At 45.7% G+C, this 18,356-nt stretch overlaps 1 protein-coding gene across 6 annotated transcripts in view; it reads right to left on the bottom strand.

The window, feature by feature from the left end:
- wdr17 (WD repeat domain 17) overlaps positions 1-18,356 on the bottom strand; it is a 233,209-nt gene that overhangs the window by 190,009 nt on the left and 24,844 nt on the right. For 4 of the 6 annotated variants that reach the window (XR_005461662.1, XM_038805764.1, XM_038805766.1 and 1 more), the window contains exon 3: positions 14,175-14,293. The exons of the other annotated variants lie outside the window; for them this stretch is intronic. The gene's annotated coding sequence lies outside the window, so the exon portion shown is untranslated. The remainder of the gene's footprint in view (positions 1-14,174; positions 14,294-18,356) is intronic. 6 annotated transcript variants of the gene reach the window in all.

Consider the following 18,356-nt stretch of genomic DNA (forward strand, 5'->3'; position numbering starts at 1 on the left):
GGGGTGGGTAGGGGGTGGGAAGGGAGGCGGTGGGGGATGGGGAGGTGGCACCATTGGGAGTGGGGTATTGCACAACATATTAAACACCTTTTTGCACAAGTACTATGATGCCTCTGTCACTTTCTTCCTCAATGCAGGCTGAGCTCCGGATCCTTTGCCCATCTCTTCAGGCATTCCCCCCCCTTCCCGTGGCACTCACCATGCTCCGGCTGTGGGCATGTCCCCGAAGCTGTGTCCCATTGCCTGGGTATTCGGACGTTGCGTGTGTGGTATTGCCTCCCACAGTGTTCAAGCACAGGGTCCAGGTATCAGGGTGTGATTGGGATGCTAGGCAATGAGTCCCAAATGCTACATGGCCCGCCCACCCATGGGAATCCGCTTGGCATGTGTGAAGTGCTCACATAACCACGACTGCCAATTCCCTATTAGCCTGTGAGCAAAGATGGCTGCTCACCTCCTCGGCTCCCCACAGAAGCCCTTTCATCAGGTTCACATTTTGCAAAAGGAGTACTAATCGGCGCCAATGTGAACACTTGCTGGGGAGGCTGTTGAATGATGAGAGGCTGTTGGATGTGGGGTGGCTCCCGTTAATTGTATGGAAATTGGGCTTAAGTGGTGATAGTTGGTTTCTCGCCACGCAACGGCGAGATCCCGATTTCGCCTCCCGGAGTGGGCCAATTCCATCACAAACTGTTTGGCAACTGGCGTGGTTCTCGCTTTTGGCCTCTTCCACTATTCACCGGCCTTGTTTCACTTGAGCGAGAGCGTAACTAGGCCGGAGAATCGCGCCCAGAGTATTGGTCAGCGAATAAGAAACAAAACATGGGAATAAATGGGTCAGTTTCAAGTTATCAGGTTTTAACAGGTAGAGTGCCACAGTGATTAGGGGGCCGGTTTACCTCAGTTGACTGGACAGCTGGTTCGTGACGCAGAGCGAGGCCAACAGCACGCGGTTCAATTCCTGTACCGGCTGAGGTTATTCATGAAGGCTCTGCCTTCTCAACCTTGTCCCTCGCCTGAGGTGTGGTGACCCTCAGGTTAAATCACCACCAGTCAGCTCCCCCCCCCCCCCCCTCAAAGGAGACTGCAGTCTATGGTCATCTGTGTCTATGGTGACTTTAAGTGCCGGGGCCTCAATTATTTACCATCCACGGGCTAGTTTTACTGACCACCCCACCACATGTTTTTCGGTAGCGGAGATGGCCCACCAGTGGGATCTACCGATCCCGCCATTGTCAATGGCATTTCCCGTTGACAATACCTCTCATCGCCGGGAAACCTGTGTACCAGCGTGGGACCGGAATATTCAGCCGGCATGAACAGGCGAAGGATCACGTCGAAAATCTATGACTTGGATGAAGGGACTGAATGTTGCGTTGCTCAGTATGCCGATGACACACAGGAAAATAAGTTCTGAAGAGGACATAAAGATTTTGAAAAGGGATCTCGATGGGTTAAGTGAGTGGGCAAACATTTGGCAGACGGGGTATAATTTGGAAACTGGTCCACTTTGGCGGGAAGAAGCAGCATATTATTTAAATGAAGAGAGATTGCAGACCGGGACAAATCTGGTATGTAAATCACAAAGATCTAGGACGCAGGTATAGCAAGTGATTAGGGTGGCATGGTGGCAGCATGATTTGCACTACTGCCTCACAGTGCCAGGGACCCGGCTTCAATTCCGGACTTGGGTCGCTGTCTTGTGTGGAGTTTGCACTTTAGAACATAGAACATAGAACACTACAGCGCAGTACGGGCCCTTCGGCCCTCAATGTTGCGCCGACCCGTGAAACCATCTGATGCCTATCTGACCTACACTATTCCATTTTCATCCATATGTCTATCCAGTGACCACTTAAATGCCCTTAAAGTTGGCGAGTCTACTACTGTTGCAGGCAGGGCGTTCCACACCCCTACTACTCTCTGAGTAAAGAAACTGCCTCTGACATCTGTCCTATATCTCTCACCCCTCAATTTAAAGCTATGTCCCCTCGTGTTGGTCATCACCATCCGAGGAAAGAGACTCTCACTGTCCACCCTATCTAACCCTCTGACTATCTTATATGTCTCTATTAAGTCACCTCTCAGCCTTCTCCTCTCTAACGAAAACAACCACAAGTCCCTGAGCCTTTCCTCGTAAGACCTTCCCTCCATACCAGGCAACATCCTAGTAAATCTCCTCTGAACCCTTTCCAAAGCTTCCACATCCTTCCTATAATGTGGTGACCAGAACTGCACGCAGTACTCCAGGAGCAGCCGCACCAGAGTTATGTACAGCTGCAGCATGACCTTGTGGCTCCGAAACTCAATCCCCCTACTGATAAAGGCTAGCACACCATATGCCTTCTTAACAGCCCTATTAACCTGGGTGGCAACTTTCAGGGATTTATGTACCTGGATGCCGAGATCTTTCTGTTCATCTACACTACCAAGAATCTTGCCATTAGCCCAGTACTCTGCATTCCTGTTATTGCTTCCAAAGTGAACCACCTCACACTTTTCCGCATTAAACTCCATCTGCCACCTCTCAGCCCAGCTCTGCAGCTTATCTATGTCCCTCTGTATCCTATAACATCCTTCAGCACTATCCACAACTCCACCGACCTTCGTGTCATCTGCAAATTTACTAACCCATCCTTCTACACCCTCTTCCAGGTCATTTATAAAAATGACAAACAGCAGTGGCCCCAAAACAGATCCTTGCGGTACACCACTAGTAACTGAACTCCAGGATGAACATTTGCCATCAACCACCACCCTCTGTCTTCTTTCAGCTAGCCAATTACTGATCCAAACCGCTAAATCACCTTCAATCCCATACTTCCTTATTTTCTGCCGTGTCTGTGTAGGGGTGCTCCGGTTTCATCCCACAGTCCAAAGATGTGCAGTTTTGGTGGATTGGCCATGTTAAATTGCCCCTTAGTGTCCAAAGAAGATGTGTAGGTAATGTTAAGGGGTCGTTGGGATAGGGCGGGGCGGGGGGGGGGGGGGGGGGGGGGGGGCGAGTGGGCTTGGATGGAGTGCTCTTTCGTGGGCTCGGTGCGGACTTAATGGGCCGAGTGGCCTCCTTCTGCGCTGTGGGGATTCTAATAGAAGGAAGACAAATCGGATGTTTCTGTCTATCTCAAGTGGAACGGAATATAACAATAATCTTTATTATTGTCACAAGTAGGCTTACATTAACTCTGCAATGAAGTTACTGTGAAAATCCCTTAGTCGCCACACTCCAGTGTCTGCTCGGGTATACAGAGTGGGAATTCCGAATGTCCATTATACAGGCTATTGGTGAGGCCACAAGTGGTGTACTGTGTACAGTTTTGGTCTCCATATTTATCAAAGGCTTTCATTCCATTAGAAGCAATATAGAGAAGGCTGACTGGTCTGATTCCTGGAATGACAAGGTTATCTTATGAAGGAAGGTTGGACAGTTGGGTCTGTGTCCATTGGAGTTTGGAAGAATAAGAGGCGATCTTATTGAAACATGCAAGATCCTCAGGGGTGTTATGTTATGCTGTTTGATGAACATAAGTTGCTACTGACCATAGATGACGTTGAAAGACACTCCAGTCCTTGAAGTAAGTTGAAAGGATTTATTCAGCAACAACAACTAGATAAATGAGTTTGACACTCTGCTGATCTAACTCTAGTAACTCGGTGATAATGACGAACTGTACAACTGGGATCTAGGCCACATGTGGCGTTCCAGCCTGAAATCTAAACTATTCTGGTGCTAATCCTACAGTCGCTGCCAGGAGTGACAGGGAGGGTCTAGTGTGTGTCTGGTTTTATAATGTGTTGTGTAATGCCCTCTAGTGTTCTGATTAACCCCTTAGTTACAGGTCAGTTTACATATCATTATAAGGGGACTTGACAGGGTGGATGCTGAAAGGATATTTCCCTTATGCAAGAGACTAGAACTCAGGCACACAGTTCAAAAGTCAGGGTTCTCTCATTTAAGATGGAGGTTGGGAGAATGGTTTTCTCTCAGAGGGTTGTAAGTCTATGGAACTCTTCGCTAGGGAAGAGTGGACTGGGGAAGGTGGGACCTGTACAAGATGGATGGTCTCTGAACCACAGCAGGACTAACATCCTTGTTGGCAAGTCTGCTAGTGCTTTTGGGAGGAGTTTAAACTAATTTGGCAGGGGGAGGGGGCGCAGACTGTTAGCAGAATAGCGACACAGCACAACACAGACAAGCAATCAAGTCAGAGGGAATACAGCGGTAGTAAATTTCAAGGGAATAAGACAAGGCTGGATTGTAATTATATGTATAATCTAAGGAGACTAAAGGGTTAACAAGATGATGTTCATGGCTATCAACACTAGATGACATCACTAAGTAGTCTGACAAAAGGCTGCGTCTCTAAGAATTCTGGGAGAAGCTGATGGAGAAGGATAGTGTGAGGTTGAGATAGAGTGTTGGTTGTTGATTACTGTAAGAATAGATTCAATACTGTTATTTTGTTAGCTGTTACTCAGGAGAGTATGCCAAACATTTAAAGTAGCGTAAAATAAACTAGCTTTATTTTAAATGCATAGCTTGATGTTCTTTGTAAACATCACGGCGTTTAGCTACCTTGGAGAACAATACAAGGAAAATTACATGGTACCAGGTAATTACTGAAGAAATTTGGCTAAAATTAGATAGAATTTAAGAAGAAAAAAAATCAGCACGCGCTCAGATTTAGACGGCAAGACTGCTTCCAGGCCTGTTGCATCAACTCACACAGATAAGTCGCGTCCTCATGGAGAAACTGCAGACTCTGAAACAGTTCCGTACTTCTGGTAAAATTAATGCCAGGAACATTACATGGATGGCCTTTACTTTCATGCCAGGATTATTAGAAGTAAAACAGATGAGTTAAGGGCGAGGATTGACACATGGAATTGTAACATAGTAGCAATCCGGACACGTGGTTGAGGGAGGGGCAGGCTTGGCAGCTCAACATCCCGGGATATAGACTCTTCACGCAAGACAGAGGAGGGGGTAAAAGAGGTGGAGTCATTGCGTGACTAGTTAAGCAGTCAGCTATTGCAGCAAGGAGAGATAATTGGAGGGTGTATCAAATGAAGCTTTGTGGGTAGAGTTTAGGAATAAAAAAGGGACAGTCACTTTGCTAGGTGTTTATTATAGGCCCCAGATAGTCAGTGGGAAATTGAGGAGCAAATATGCTCGCTGTTCGCAGAGGTGTGTAAAGATATATATATTTTTTAAGAGTACCCAATTCATTTTTTTCAATGAAGGGGAAATTTAGCGTGGCCACTCCACCTACCCTGCACATCTTTTGGGTTGTGGGGGCGAAAGCCACGCAAACATGGGGAGAATGTGCAAATTTCACACGGACAGCGACCCAGAGCCGGGATCGAACCTGGGACCTCCGCGCCGTGAGGCTGCAGTGCTACCCACTGTGCCATCATGCTGCCCCTAGGTGTGTAAAGATAATAATAGGATAACTATATTAAGTGATTTCAACTTTCCCAACATTAATTGGGATAGTCAACATGTTAAGGGCTTGAATGGAGTGAAGGTTTTAGAATGAAAACAGGAGAACTTTTTAGCTCAATATGCAGAGGGTCCAACAGGGACAGTGCAATGCTGGACCTAATTCTGGAGAATGAAGCCGGTGGTTGATGTGATGGTGAGGGAGAACTTTGGTGACAGTGACCACAACATGGTGCAATTTAAGTTTGTTATGGAACAAGAATAGACAAGTTGCAAAAAAAGGTTTTGAATTGGGGAGAGCGGATTTTAGTAAAATAAGGCAGGATCTGGCTAAGGTAGACTGGAAAGAGTTACTGGATGTTATTTACAGCACAGAAGAAGGCCATTCGGCCCATCGTGCCTGCATCAGCTCCCAAAAGAGCTACCTAGCTAGTCCCATTCCCCAGCCCTATCTCCGAAGCCCTCTAAATTCATCACTTTCAAATATATATCCAGCTCTCTTTTGAAACCTCCTATGGAATCCACCTCCACCACTCTCTCAGGCAGCGCATTCCAAACCCCAACAACTCTGAATAAAGAAGTTTTCTCTCATCTCATTCCTGGCTCTCTTCCTGACCATCTTGAAATTGTGACTCCCAGTCATGGACATACCAACTAGTGGAAACAGAATATTCTCTTTACCCTGTCAAAATTGTTCATAATTTTGAACACCTCAATAAGGTCACCTCTTAATCTTCTCTGCTCCAAGGAGAACAAGCCCAATTTCTACAATCTTTCCTTGCATCTAAAATTCTTCATTCCTGCTGTCATTCTAGTAAATCTCCTTTGCACTCTCTCCAGGGCTTTGGCACCCTTCCTTAAATAAAATGGAGAAATCTACAGAAGAGCTGTGGGGGTTGTTCAAAAAGGAAATGGGGGAGGATACAAGCCCAACATGTTCCCTCGAGGGTAATAGGCAAGAGTAACAGGCCTAGAGAACCATAGATGACCAGAGATATTCAGGATACGTTGACAAGGAAAAGAGAGGCTTTTAGCACGTATAGGGGGAACAAATTAGCGGAGACATTAGAGGGGGGACAGAAAGTGCAGAATGGAGCTTAAGAAAACAATTAGGAGAGCAAAGAGGGAATATGAGAATGCTCTGGCTGGTAAAAGTAGAGACAATCCCAAGATATTCCATAAATGTATCAATGGGAAGAGGGTAACTAGGGAAAGAGTATGGCCCATTAGAGACTGGGGGTGGGGGGGATATGTGGGTGGAACCAGAGGACATTGGTAGGGTGCTGAACAAATATTTCGCATCTACCTTCACACAAAAAATGAGGAGGTGGATATAGAACTCAGAGAGACAACTGTAAGGTTTTTGAGCAAATTGTCACAGGGAATGACAATATATTGGAGGTGTTGGCAGGTTTAAAAGTTGACAAATCTCCAGGTCCGGATGAGTTGTGTCCCAGGATGGTGTGGGAGTTGAGGGAGGAGATTGCAGGGGTTCTGACCCAAATTTTTAATTCCTCTGTGGCCACAGGGGAGGTGCCAGAGGACTGGAGAACAGCTTATGTGGTCCCACTATTTACAAAAGGTTATAGAGATAAGCCAGGGAACTACAGAGCAGTGAGTTTCACATCAGTGGCAGGGAAACTATTGGAGAAATTTCTGACAGGATCTATCTTCACTTGGAGAGGTAACGTTTGGTTAGGAATAGTCAGCATGGCTTTGTCAGAGGGAGGTCATGCCTAACAAATTTGATTACATTTTTTTTGAGTAGGTGAGGGTAGTGCAATTGATGTAGTTCACATGGATTTCAGCAAAGCCCTTGACAAGGTCCCACATGAGAGACTTATAAAGAAGGCAAATACACATGGGATACAGGGTAATTTGGTGCGGTGGATTCAAAATTGGATAGTGACTGGGAGCCAGAGTCCAGTGGAGTACCACAAGGATCTGTGCTGGGTCCTCTATTGATTGTCATTTATATAAACAACATAGATGACTATGCAGGGGGCAGAATCAGTAAGTTTGCGGTTGACACTGTGGATCTGTGACACAAAGACTGGCCAGGTGGTTAAAAGTGAGGTTGAGTGTCTTAGATTACAGGAAGACATAGACGGGATGGTCAAATGGGCAGCAAAGTGGCAGATGGAATTTAACCCTGAAAAGTGTGAAGTGACACATTTGGGGGGGGGGGGTAATTTGACAAGTATTCAATGAATGGCCTGACACTGGGAAGTTTGGTTGAACAAAGGGACCTTGGCGTGCTTGTCCATAGATCTCTGAAGGCAGAAGGGCAGGTTAATAGGGTGGTGAAAAAGGCATATGGTACACTTGCCTTTATCAATCGAGGCATAGATTACAAAAGCAGGAAGGTCATGTTGGAGTTATATAGAAGTTTGGTGAGGCCACAGCTGGAGTACTCTGTGCAATTCTGGTCACCACATTGTAGGAAGGATGTGATTGCACTGGAGGGGGTGCAGAGGTGATTCACCTCTGATGTTGCCTGGGATGGAACATTTAAGTTATGAAGAGAGGTTGGATAGGCTTGGGTTGTTTTCGTTGGTGCAGAGAAGACTGGTGACCTGACCGAGGTGTACAGGATTATGAGAGGCATGAACGGGATAGTGAGCTGCTGTTCCCCTTAGTTAAATATCAGTCAGAAGCAGACACAAGTTCAAAGTGAGGGGCAGGAGGTTCAGGGAGGATTTGAGGAAAAGCCTTTTTACCCAGAGGGTGGTGACAGTCTGTAATACACTGCCAGGCTGGCAGGAGCAATGTCTGGGTGCCAGTTCAAGGATGCCCATATGCCAGGGTGCCACAGCCAATAGCAAGGGGCTGAGGGGGGGCCATGCCCATGAAAGGATGGTGGAGAGGGGCTGGAAGGGTGGAGGGTGTGCAGGATAGGTAACCTCTGTGACGTTGAGGGGAGTGATGGGTGAGAGACCTGGCAGGGGAGGGGCCTGTAAATGGGCATGGGAAGGCATGAAGAGGGGTCCCACCAGGGACCCCATAGTAGGGTGTCCTCACTTGGGGGTGTGGGGTCGTGTCCATGTGTGTGGGGCGTGACATTGGCAATGGGAGGAGACCTACAAGCTCACTTAGAGATCGGGACACCCTTTCAAAATGGCGGCCTGATCTCAGGGTTCAGCTCCCCAGTGCGAAAAAAAATTGTGGGCTAATCCGGTGAGAAACTCCCCAGGACCCCAAAAAGTGACTCAGTGTCATTGAATAGCGGTGGGGAACATGCCGGCAGAGCCTGCGGGAAAATCCCTGAAATACCAGCCACAAGTGAAATTGGAACTTGTTGGGGAGAATCGCGCCCTCAGTTTCTGAACTACAAGGAAAGATTAGGCAAATTGGAAATTTTCAGAGTGGAAGAAGAAAGATTCAAGGGAACCCTTTCCGGCATTTGTTGAAGTATATAAAATGAACATTAATAAACGGTTTGTAACATGCACGCTCTCAAAAGGAGAGATGAACAGAAAGTTATTCAGAATAAACTGCCCAAAGCTAGTGGAAGTACCTCGTGTCAGTACATTCAGTAGGGACATAGATAGGTTTCGACCCAAACCAGCGATTTAGGGATATAGACGAAAGCTCATTGTTTTAAAAACATTGAAACCGGTTATTTGGGCCTTAATGTACATTGCTAACTTTCACCCCTCCCCGTGATTTTCCCATACCTGATGAAGAATTTTCTGACCCTATCTCACTGCTGAGACAATATGCATCTTGTTTCTACTTCACAGGTCCATTGATTAAATTAGCATAACAATGGCCAATGCTTTTTACAATCAAGACAGTACCTATGGGGAGATAGTGTTAAATTCCACGAAGCACAATTAACCTGTCACCTTGTCTTAGTTTACACAACACAAGTTCAGCACCATGGGTAGTCTGGTGTTCTTACTAATTAGAGTACTCAGAATGAATTTGTTCCACTAATTGAGGAAATTTAAACCTATCTGAAGACCATGAAAATTAGATACCAGCCACGGAGAAGTTACAATCTGTGGTATTTTATTTCTCTGTGTATATTCATCCCTTACAATCTATATCATTGTTACACTACCATTTCAAGTAAAATATTAACGCAAGGTCCTTCATACCAATTGCTTTGATTACATGAAAGTAACATCCAGGACATTTAAGCCATAGCAGTTAGGGACACAGGACCAGAAGTAGGCCATTCAACCCCTCGCTCCACTTCTGCCATTCAATGGTTGTGGTGGTTGGAGGTCAATCATCTCAGCTCCAGGCCATCACTGCAGGAGTTCCTCAGGATAGTGTCTTCAGCTCAACCATCTTCAGCTGCATCACCAATGACCTCCCTTCCATCATAAGGTCAGAAGTGGGGATGTTTGCAGATGACAGCACAATGTTCAGCTCCATTTGCGACTCCTCAAATAATGAAGCAGTCCATGTCCAAATGCAGCAAGACCTGGACAATATCCAGGCTTGGACTGACAATTGGCAAGTAACATTCCCACCACACAAGTGCCAGGCAATGACCATCTCCTGCAAGAGAGGATCTAACCACCCCCCTTTGACATTCTATGTCATTACCATTGCTGAATCCCCCACAATCTACATCCTGGGGGTAACCATTGATCAGAAACTGAACTGGACTAGCCATATTCATATTGTGGCTACCAGGGCAGGTTAAAATTTGGAATCCTATGGTGAATAACTCTACTCCCGATGAACAATGGCAGCCGTGTGTACCATCTACAAGATGCACTGCAGTAACTCACCAAGATTCCTAAGCCACCTTCCAAGCCCATGACTGCTACCATCTAGAAGGACAAGAGCAGCAGGTACCTGGGAACCCCACCAGCTGGAGGTTCCCCTGCAAGTCACTCACCACCCTGACTTGGAAATATATTGCAATTCCTTCACTGTTGCTAGGTCAACATCCTGGAACTCCCTGCCTAACAGCACAGTGGGTGTACCTACACCTCCGGGACAGCAGCGGTTCAAGAAGGCAGCTAACCACCACCTTTACGGGAGCACAGTGGTTAGCACTGTTGCTTCACAGCTCCAGGGCCCTGGGTTCGATTCCCGGCTTGGGTCACTGTCTGTGCGGAGTCTGAACATTCTCCCCGTGTCTGCGTGGGTTTCCCCCGGGTGCTCGGGTTTCTTCCCACAGTCCAAAGATGTGCAGGTTAGGTGGATTGGCCGTGTTAAATTGCCCTTAGTGTACAAAAAGGGTAGGTGGGGTTACTGGGTTACGGGAATAGGGCGGAGTTGTGGACTTGGGTAGGATCCTCTTTCCAAGGGCCAGTGCAGACTCGATGGGCCAAATGACCTCCTGCTGCACGGTAAATTATAGGGACGGGCAATAAATGCTGCCTTAACCAGCGATGCCTACATCCCATAAAAGAAGCTTTAAAAAAATTAGATCATATTTTATCTCCAATCTTACCCTTGGTTCCATATCCCTCAATACCGTCACCTAATAAAAATCTATCAATCTCAATTTAAAAAAAATTTTTGGTTGCCCACCCTCTCTCCCTCACTCCTCCTCAGGCCTGGCCCGGAGGTTGAGAGTCACCCTGCTGCTCCCCTCGATGGCCGTTAGCCAGTGCCTCCTCCTCGCCTCGCTGTGGCGATGCGCTGGCACAGTTGTTAGCACTGCTGCATCACAGCGCCCGGAGCCCGGGATCAATTCCGGCCTTGGGTGACTGAGTGGAGTATACACGTTCTCCCTGTGTCTGTGTGGGTTTCCCCCAGCTGCTCCGGTTTCCTCCCACAGTCCAAAGGTGCACAGGTTAGGTGCATTGGCCATGCTAAAAACCTGCTCCTTAGTGTCAAAAAAGCACAGGTTAGGTAGGGGGTTGGGACTAGGTAGGGTGCTCTTTCAGAGGTCTGGTGCGGACTTGATGGGCCAAATGGCTTCCTTCTACACTGTAGGAATTCTATGGTTCAATTTTGACACTGACAAATATGGTTTGAGAGACTTCCAGCAGCAATTCCTGATAACAGCCTAGCTCCAATTTGTAGGTTAAGCCACTTTAAATACACAAAGTAAATTACTGACTGCAAGAGATTATACAATACCGCAGTGCACAATTCAAAGGGAGATAGTTGAGACAGTTTGCTATAGGTAAGAAAACTCACTTTAATCCAGCATCACCTTTGAGGAGACGTTTAAAATGTGTGGACAGAATCAGGCAGGAAATCCTATTACAGAGAAAACCTGTAAGTTGATCTCAACACAACGCTGCGACAGAGAGAAGCCATAACGCTGGCCTTTCTGTTAAAGTTTATATGTAACCTGAGCATGAACCTGAAAAAGTGCCAACTGTTAAAGTGGCAATGGGGATGAAGCGATAGGGTGCTCTTTCAGAGGGCTAGTGCGGACTTGATGGGCCAAATGGCTAAGGTAAATATTGGTCTTTTAGACGATGAGAAGGGAGATTTAATAATGGGAGATGAGGAAATGGCTGAGGAACTGAACAGGTTTTTTGGGTCGGTCTTCACAGTGGAAGACACAAATAACATGCCAGTGACTGATAGAAATGAGGCTATGACAGGTGAGGACCTTGAGATGATTGTTATCACTAAGGAGGTAGTGATGGGCAAGCTAATGGGGCTAAAGGTAGACAAGTCTCCTGGCCCTGATGGAATGCATCCCAGAGTACTAAAAGAGATGCCTAGGGAAATTGCAAATGCACTAGTGATAATTTACCGAAATTCACTAGACTCTGGGGTGGTCCCGGCGGATTGGAAATTAGCAAACATGACACCACTGTTTAAAAAAGGAGGTAGGCAAACAGCAGGTAATTATAGGCCAGTGAGCTTAACTTCAATAGTAGGGAAGATGCCGGAATCTATCATCAAGGAAGAAATAGCAAGGCACCTGGATGAAAATTGTCTCATTGGGCAGATGCAGCATGGGTTCATAAAGGGCAGGTCGTGCCTAACTAATTTAGTGGAATTTTTTGAGGACATTACCAGTGCAGTAGATAATGGGGAGCCAATGGCTGTGGTATATCTGGATTTCCAGAAAGTCTTTGACAAGGTGCCACACAAAAGGTTGCTGCATAAGATAAAGATGCATGGCATTAAGGATAAAGTAGTAGCATGGATAGAGGATTGGTTAATTAATAGAAAGCAAAGAGTGGGGATAAATGGGTGTTTCTCTGGTTGGCAATCAGTAGCTAGTGGTGTCCCTCAGGGATCAGTGTTGGGCCCACAATTGTTCACAATTTACATAGATGATTTGGAGTTGGGGACCAAGTGCAATGTGTCCAAGTTTGAGTGATAATGCAAAAAGTGCAGAGGATACCGGAAATCTGCAGAGGGATTTGGATAGGTTAAGTGAATGGGTTAGGGTCTGGCAGATGGAATGCAATGTTGACAAATGTGAGGCTATCCATTTTGGTAGGAATAACAGCAAAAGGGATTATTATTTAAATGGTAAAATATTAAAACATGCTGCTGTGCAGAGACCTGGATGTGCTAGTGCATGAGTCGCAAAAAGTTGGTTTACAGTTGTAACAGGTGATTAAGAAGGCAAATGGAATTTTGTCATTCATTGCTAGAGGGATGGAGTTTAAGACTGGGGAGGTTATGCTGCAATTGTATAAAGTGTTAGTGAGGCCACACCTGGAGTATTGTGTTCAGTTTTGGTCTCCTTACCTGAGAAAGGACGTACTGGCACTGGAGGGTGTGCAGAGGAGTTTCACTTGGTTAATCCCAGAGTTGAAGGAGTTGGATTATGAGGAGAGGTTGAGTAGACTGGGACTGTACTCACTGGAATTTAGAAGGATGAGGGGGGATCTTATAGAAACATCTAACATTATGAAGGGAATAGATAGAATAGATGCGGGCAGGTTGTTTCCACCGGCGGGTGAAAGCAGAACTAGGGGGCATAGCCTCAAAATAAGGGGAAGTAGATTTAGGACAGAGTTTAGGAAGAACTTCTTCATCCAAAGGGTTGTGAATCTATGGAATTCCTTGCCCAGTGAAGAAGTTGAGGCTCCTTGATTAAATGTTTTTAAGATAAAGATAGATAGTTCTTTGAAGAATAAAGGGATTAAGGGTTATGGTGTTCGGGCCGGAAAGTGGAGCTGAGTCCACAAAAGATCAGCCATGATCTCATTGAATGGCGGAGCAGGCTCGAGGGGCCAGATGGCCGGCTCCTGCTCCTAGTTCTTATGTTCTTATGATAGTTAGGGCGGTGGCACACAATTGGCTACAGCGTGCTGTCAACCAGTTTTACACTCAGTCTGAACTCATTTTTGATGTAGAAAATCAGCTGGATTTGTGGTGATCTTTGGGAGGTTGTCGTCAGGATGGAAAGCGTAGTGTTCACAAAAACACTTAATGCTATGTTTATCAACAAAAGCTACATTTATTTACACTACTTAAATTAAAGTTCAACACTTATTCCTATAGTAAACAAATAGATTATATTAAACTACACTAACACTCTCTATATACTCTAACTATAACTATATTCTATCCTCTCTAGCTCTCCTATGCACTTCACTCCAGTCTCCTCTCCTCTATCCCACTCTCCCCTGAAGCCTAAGAGTCAGTGCCTTTTACAGTACTGTCCCTAGCTCCATCTAGTGGCTAATTGTAACATTACATTAACTCTTCACATACTGTATCTTTCTATACTGTCACAGGATTGTCAGGTTCTGAGGGACAACTGGGTACAGCGTGCTCCACCAATTTTATCAACAAAATCAGCCACCCTTCAAAAAGAGTCCCAAATGTTTCTCACCTTATATTTGTTTTGGTGGAGTCAGAACATGCAGGAATTGCTTAATTTCCTGCCCTCCTGTATTGATGTGTTGTGGAAAGGCATTGGCTTGGTACGCACAGGGTTTAGGTAACTGCGGGCTGGATTTTAAAATGGAATGCAGTTAGTTAAATTTACAGTTAGCAATTTGGCTAGCCTCATTCCTCAACACTTTTCCCCATAGCATGTTATTTTCCTCTTTAGGTGCTTATCCAATTCCCAATTCCTGAATTGCACATTCTCTGTGTCGATCAGATCAATAACAAACCTCTTGCACCAGTTATCAGAGTTTTTCTGTGACGGTGACAACGCTGTTTTCGCCCTGTAAGCATCAGCCCTGAAATATTTCTGAACAATATTCATAGCATCTCTGTCTTCCTAATAAATAATTCAAACTTTCGGAGAAAATTCATTTCCAAGCACAAACAGGATGTAATGTGCCTGAGGCCTGTTGGGAAGTGAGTGGTTGTGAAGAAAGTAGCTGTCAATTTATCATTCTTGGGCTTTGCTATTTGAAGTCACAAGGAAACATTTCAAGAGTGTACACTCTTGTTCTTTGAACATGTATAGGAATCCAACGTGAGCTCTTTACATCGGATGTTGCTAATCAAGGGAATTCAACGTTAAATTAGCTTTGGTCTCACTTTAGCCACAGAAAGGAGTGCTGCCTCACAGTGCCAGGAACCCAGGTTCGATTCCAGCCTTGGCTACTGTCTATGTGGAGTTTGCACATTCTGCCCCTGTCTGGATGGGTTTCCTCCAGGTAGCCCAGTTTCCACCCACAGTCCAAAGATGTGAAGGTTAGGTCGATTGGCCATACTAAATTGGCCCTTAGTGTCCAAAAGATGTTCAAGTTAGGCTGCGGGGAGGATGGGGGAGTGGACCTGGGTGGATTGAGCTTCTGGAGCGTTGATACAGAGTCGATGGGCCAAATGATCCTCTTCTGCAATGTACGGACTCTATAGAAAGGCGAATGAATTGGATTTGGATGAGGAACTTCTCCAGCAGAGTAAGGATTATCCTGCACAAGATTCTGCTCAGTTAACAATTCTGTACCAAAATTCTGCAATTAAGTGAGTGACTGAGCTCCTGCAATTTTGGAAGAATACTTTTGAATAGTTTAGCCCAATCACAAAATTAAATAGGTACTGACACGAACACACCTCATCTGTTTCGGTAATTGGCCATAGTCCACAATGGAGCATAGGCATATCTCTCCATTAGAAAGAGATAATTGGTTAGATATAATTTGAAGGGCACCACTCTGCAAACATTAGGGAAAGGTAAGTATGCAGGTCATGTTACAGTTGTATAGGACTTTGGTTAGGCCACATTTGGAATACTGCGTGCAGTTCTGGTCGCCACATTACCAGAAGGATGTGGATGCTTTGGAGAGGGCGCAGAGGAGGTTCACCAGGATTTTGCCTGGTATGGAGGGTGCTAGCTATGAAGAAAGGTTGAGTAGATTAGGATTGTTTTCATTGGAAAGACGGAGGTTGAGGGGGGACCTGATTGAGGTATACAAAATTATGAGAGGTATGGACAGGGTGGATAGCAACAAGCTTTTTCCAAGAGTGGGGGTGTCAGTTACAAGGGGTCACGATTTCAAGGTGAGAGGGGGAAAGTTTAAGGGAGATGTGCGTGGAAAGTTTTTTACGCAGAGGGTGGTGGGTGCCTGGAACGCTTTACCAGCGGAGATGGTAGAGACGGGCACGATAGCATCATTTAAGAAGCATCTAGACAGGTATATGAATGGGCGGGAACAGAGGGAAGTAGACCTTGGAAAATAAGAGACAGGTTTAGATAAAGGATCTGGATCGGCGCAGGCTGGGAGGGCCGAAGGGCCTGTTCCTGTGCTGTAATTTTCTTTGTTCTTTGTTCTTTGTAAAAGAGGCAGGGCCGCCATGAACCACCACAACTTGTGTGGGGATTGAACCTGCGACATTGAACATCATTCTATGTCATGTTCTGCCATCTAGCCTACTAACAGCCCCCCTCCCCGACAAACTGTTCAATTGACAGACATTTCTGTGGTTCTAAAAGTTAGCACAGAATTTACAGTGCAGAAGGAGGCCATTTGGCCCATCGAGTCTGCACCGACCCTTACAAAGAGCACCCTACTCAAGCCCACATACCTACCTATACCCAGAACCCACTTAACCTTTTTTTTGGACACTAAGGGCAATTTATCATGGCCAATCCACCTAACCCGCACATCTTTGGACTGTGGAGGGAAACCGGAGCACCCGCAGGAAACCCACGCAGACACAGGGAGAACGTGCAGATTCCCAGTGACCCAGCCAGGACTCGAACCTTCAACCCGGGAACTGTGAAGCAACTGTGCTAACCATTGTGCTACCGTGCTGCCCGTTATGAAGGAATATGTAGGATAGTCCAGACAAAAATTGAAATGCATTCTATAAGAAAGATATTCTTCACACAAACGGTTGTGAGAATGCAGAACAGCTGTTTAAGAAAGTCATCAATGCAAAGCTTCTATTTATACAGCCCCTTAATGTAATAAAAGAGGAGAATTGTAAAACAAAACATATTAATTGGAGTTTAGAAGAGTGAGAGGCGATCTCACAGAAACTTATAAAATTCTAACACGATTAGACAGGGTACATTCAGAAAGAATATTCCTGATGGTGAGGGAGACCAGAACTAGGGGGACATAGTTTGAAGATACAGGTAAACCTTTTAGGACTGAGGTGAGGAGGAAGTTATTCACCCAGAGGGTGGTGAATCTGTGGAATTCGCTACCACAGAAAGTAGTTGAGGCAAAAACATTATGTAATTTCAAGAAGGAATTAGATATAGCTCTTGTGGCTAAATTAAAGGACCAAAGGACATGGGGGGGAAGGCGGGATCAGGGTATTGAACTTAATGACCAGCCATGATCAGAATGAATGGCAGAGAAGGCTCGAAGGGCCGAATGGCCTCCTCCTGCTTCTATTTTCTGTGCCACATTAGGTGATATTAGGCAGATGACCAAAAGCTCAGTCAAAGTAGGTTTGTCGCAGCCCCTTAAACAAGAGAGGAGTGAGAAGAGGTGAGGGTTTGGTGGGAATTCTAGAGCTTAGGGCCTTGGCTGCTGGAAGCCTGGCCATCAATGCTGGAACAGTTAAAACTGGGGACACTCACAAGACAGAATTAGCAGGGTAGGGAGGGGTCAGGCCATGGAGAGATTTCAAAACAAGGATGAGAATTTTAAAAGTGAGATGAAATGAAATTAAATTAAAATCGCTTATTGTTACAGGTAGGCTTCAAATGAAGTTACTGTGAAAAGCCCCTAGTCGTCACATTCCGGCGCCTGTCCGGGGAGGCTGGTACAGCAATTGAACCGTGCTGCTGGCCTGCCTTGGTCTGCTTTAAAAGCCAGCTATTTAGCCCTGAGCTAAACCAGCCCCTGCTAAACCAGCCCCAGAGATGTTGAACTGGGAGCTAATATAGGTTGAGCAATCACAGATGTGATGGGTAATTGTGAAGTAAGGGTGGCATGGTGGCACAGTGGTTAGCACTGCTGCCTCACAGCACCAAGGACGCGGGTTCGATCCCGGCCCCAGGTCACTGTTCGTGTGCAGTTTGCACATTCATCCCAGGTTTGCGTGGGTTTCACCTCCAGACCCCAAAGATGTGCAGGGTAGGTGGATTGGCCGCGCTTAATTGCCCTTTAATTGGAAAATAAAGAATTGGGCACTTTAAGTTAAAAGAAAAATGGTGAAGTAAAGATTGAGAAGAAAAGAGGAGGAGATTTGGGATGATGACAGTTAAAGAGCTGCCACGGTTAACAAAATGGTGAAATAGGCTCAATGGACCAATTTGTCTCCGTCTCTTCCTTTCTTCCTCCCTGGCATCCCAACGACACCGCCCTCAACCAAACATAACCACCACCTCGACCCACCCTGCCCACCAACGACTTCATTCACCTGCCAATTCACCCACTAGCCACCTCACTCATCGGCCACCCCTCCGAACTATTGAAAGAACACATAAAATTATTAAATAGTTATATTGTTATCTTAATAGTTTTTCTAGTAAATTCTAAATGCTTTTAAAATCCTTTATTGGTTTTTGCACCCAAAGTAACTTAACTTTTAAAACGTTTTGGAAGGAATGGAAATGACTGGAATTAGTAGAAGTTTCTGACGCTGAATAGTTTTA

Source organism: Scyliorhinus canicula, chromosome 8, assembly GCF_902713615.1.
Source record: "Scyliorhinus canicula chromosome 8, sScyCan1.1, whole genome shotgun sequence".
Classification (NCBI taxonomy): domain Eukaryota; kingdom Metazoa; phylum Chordata; class Chondrichthyes; order Carcharhiniformes; family Scyliorhinidae; genus Scyliorhinus; species Scyliorhinus canicula.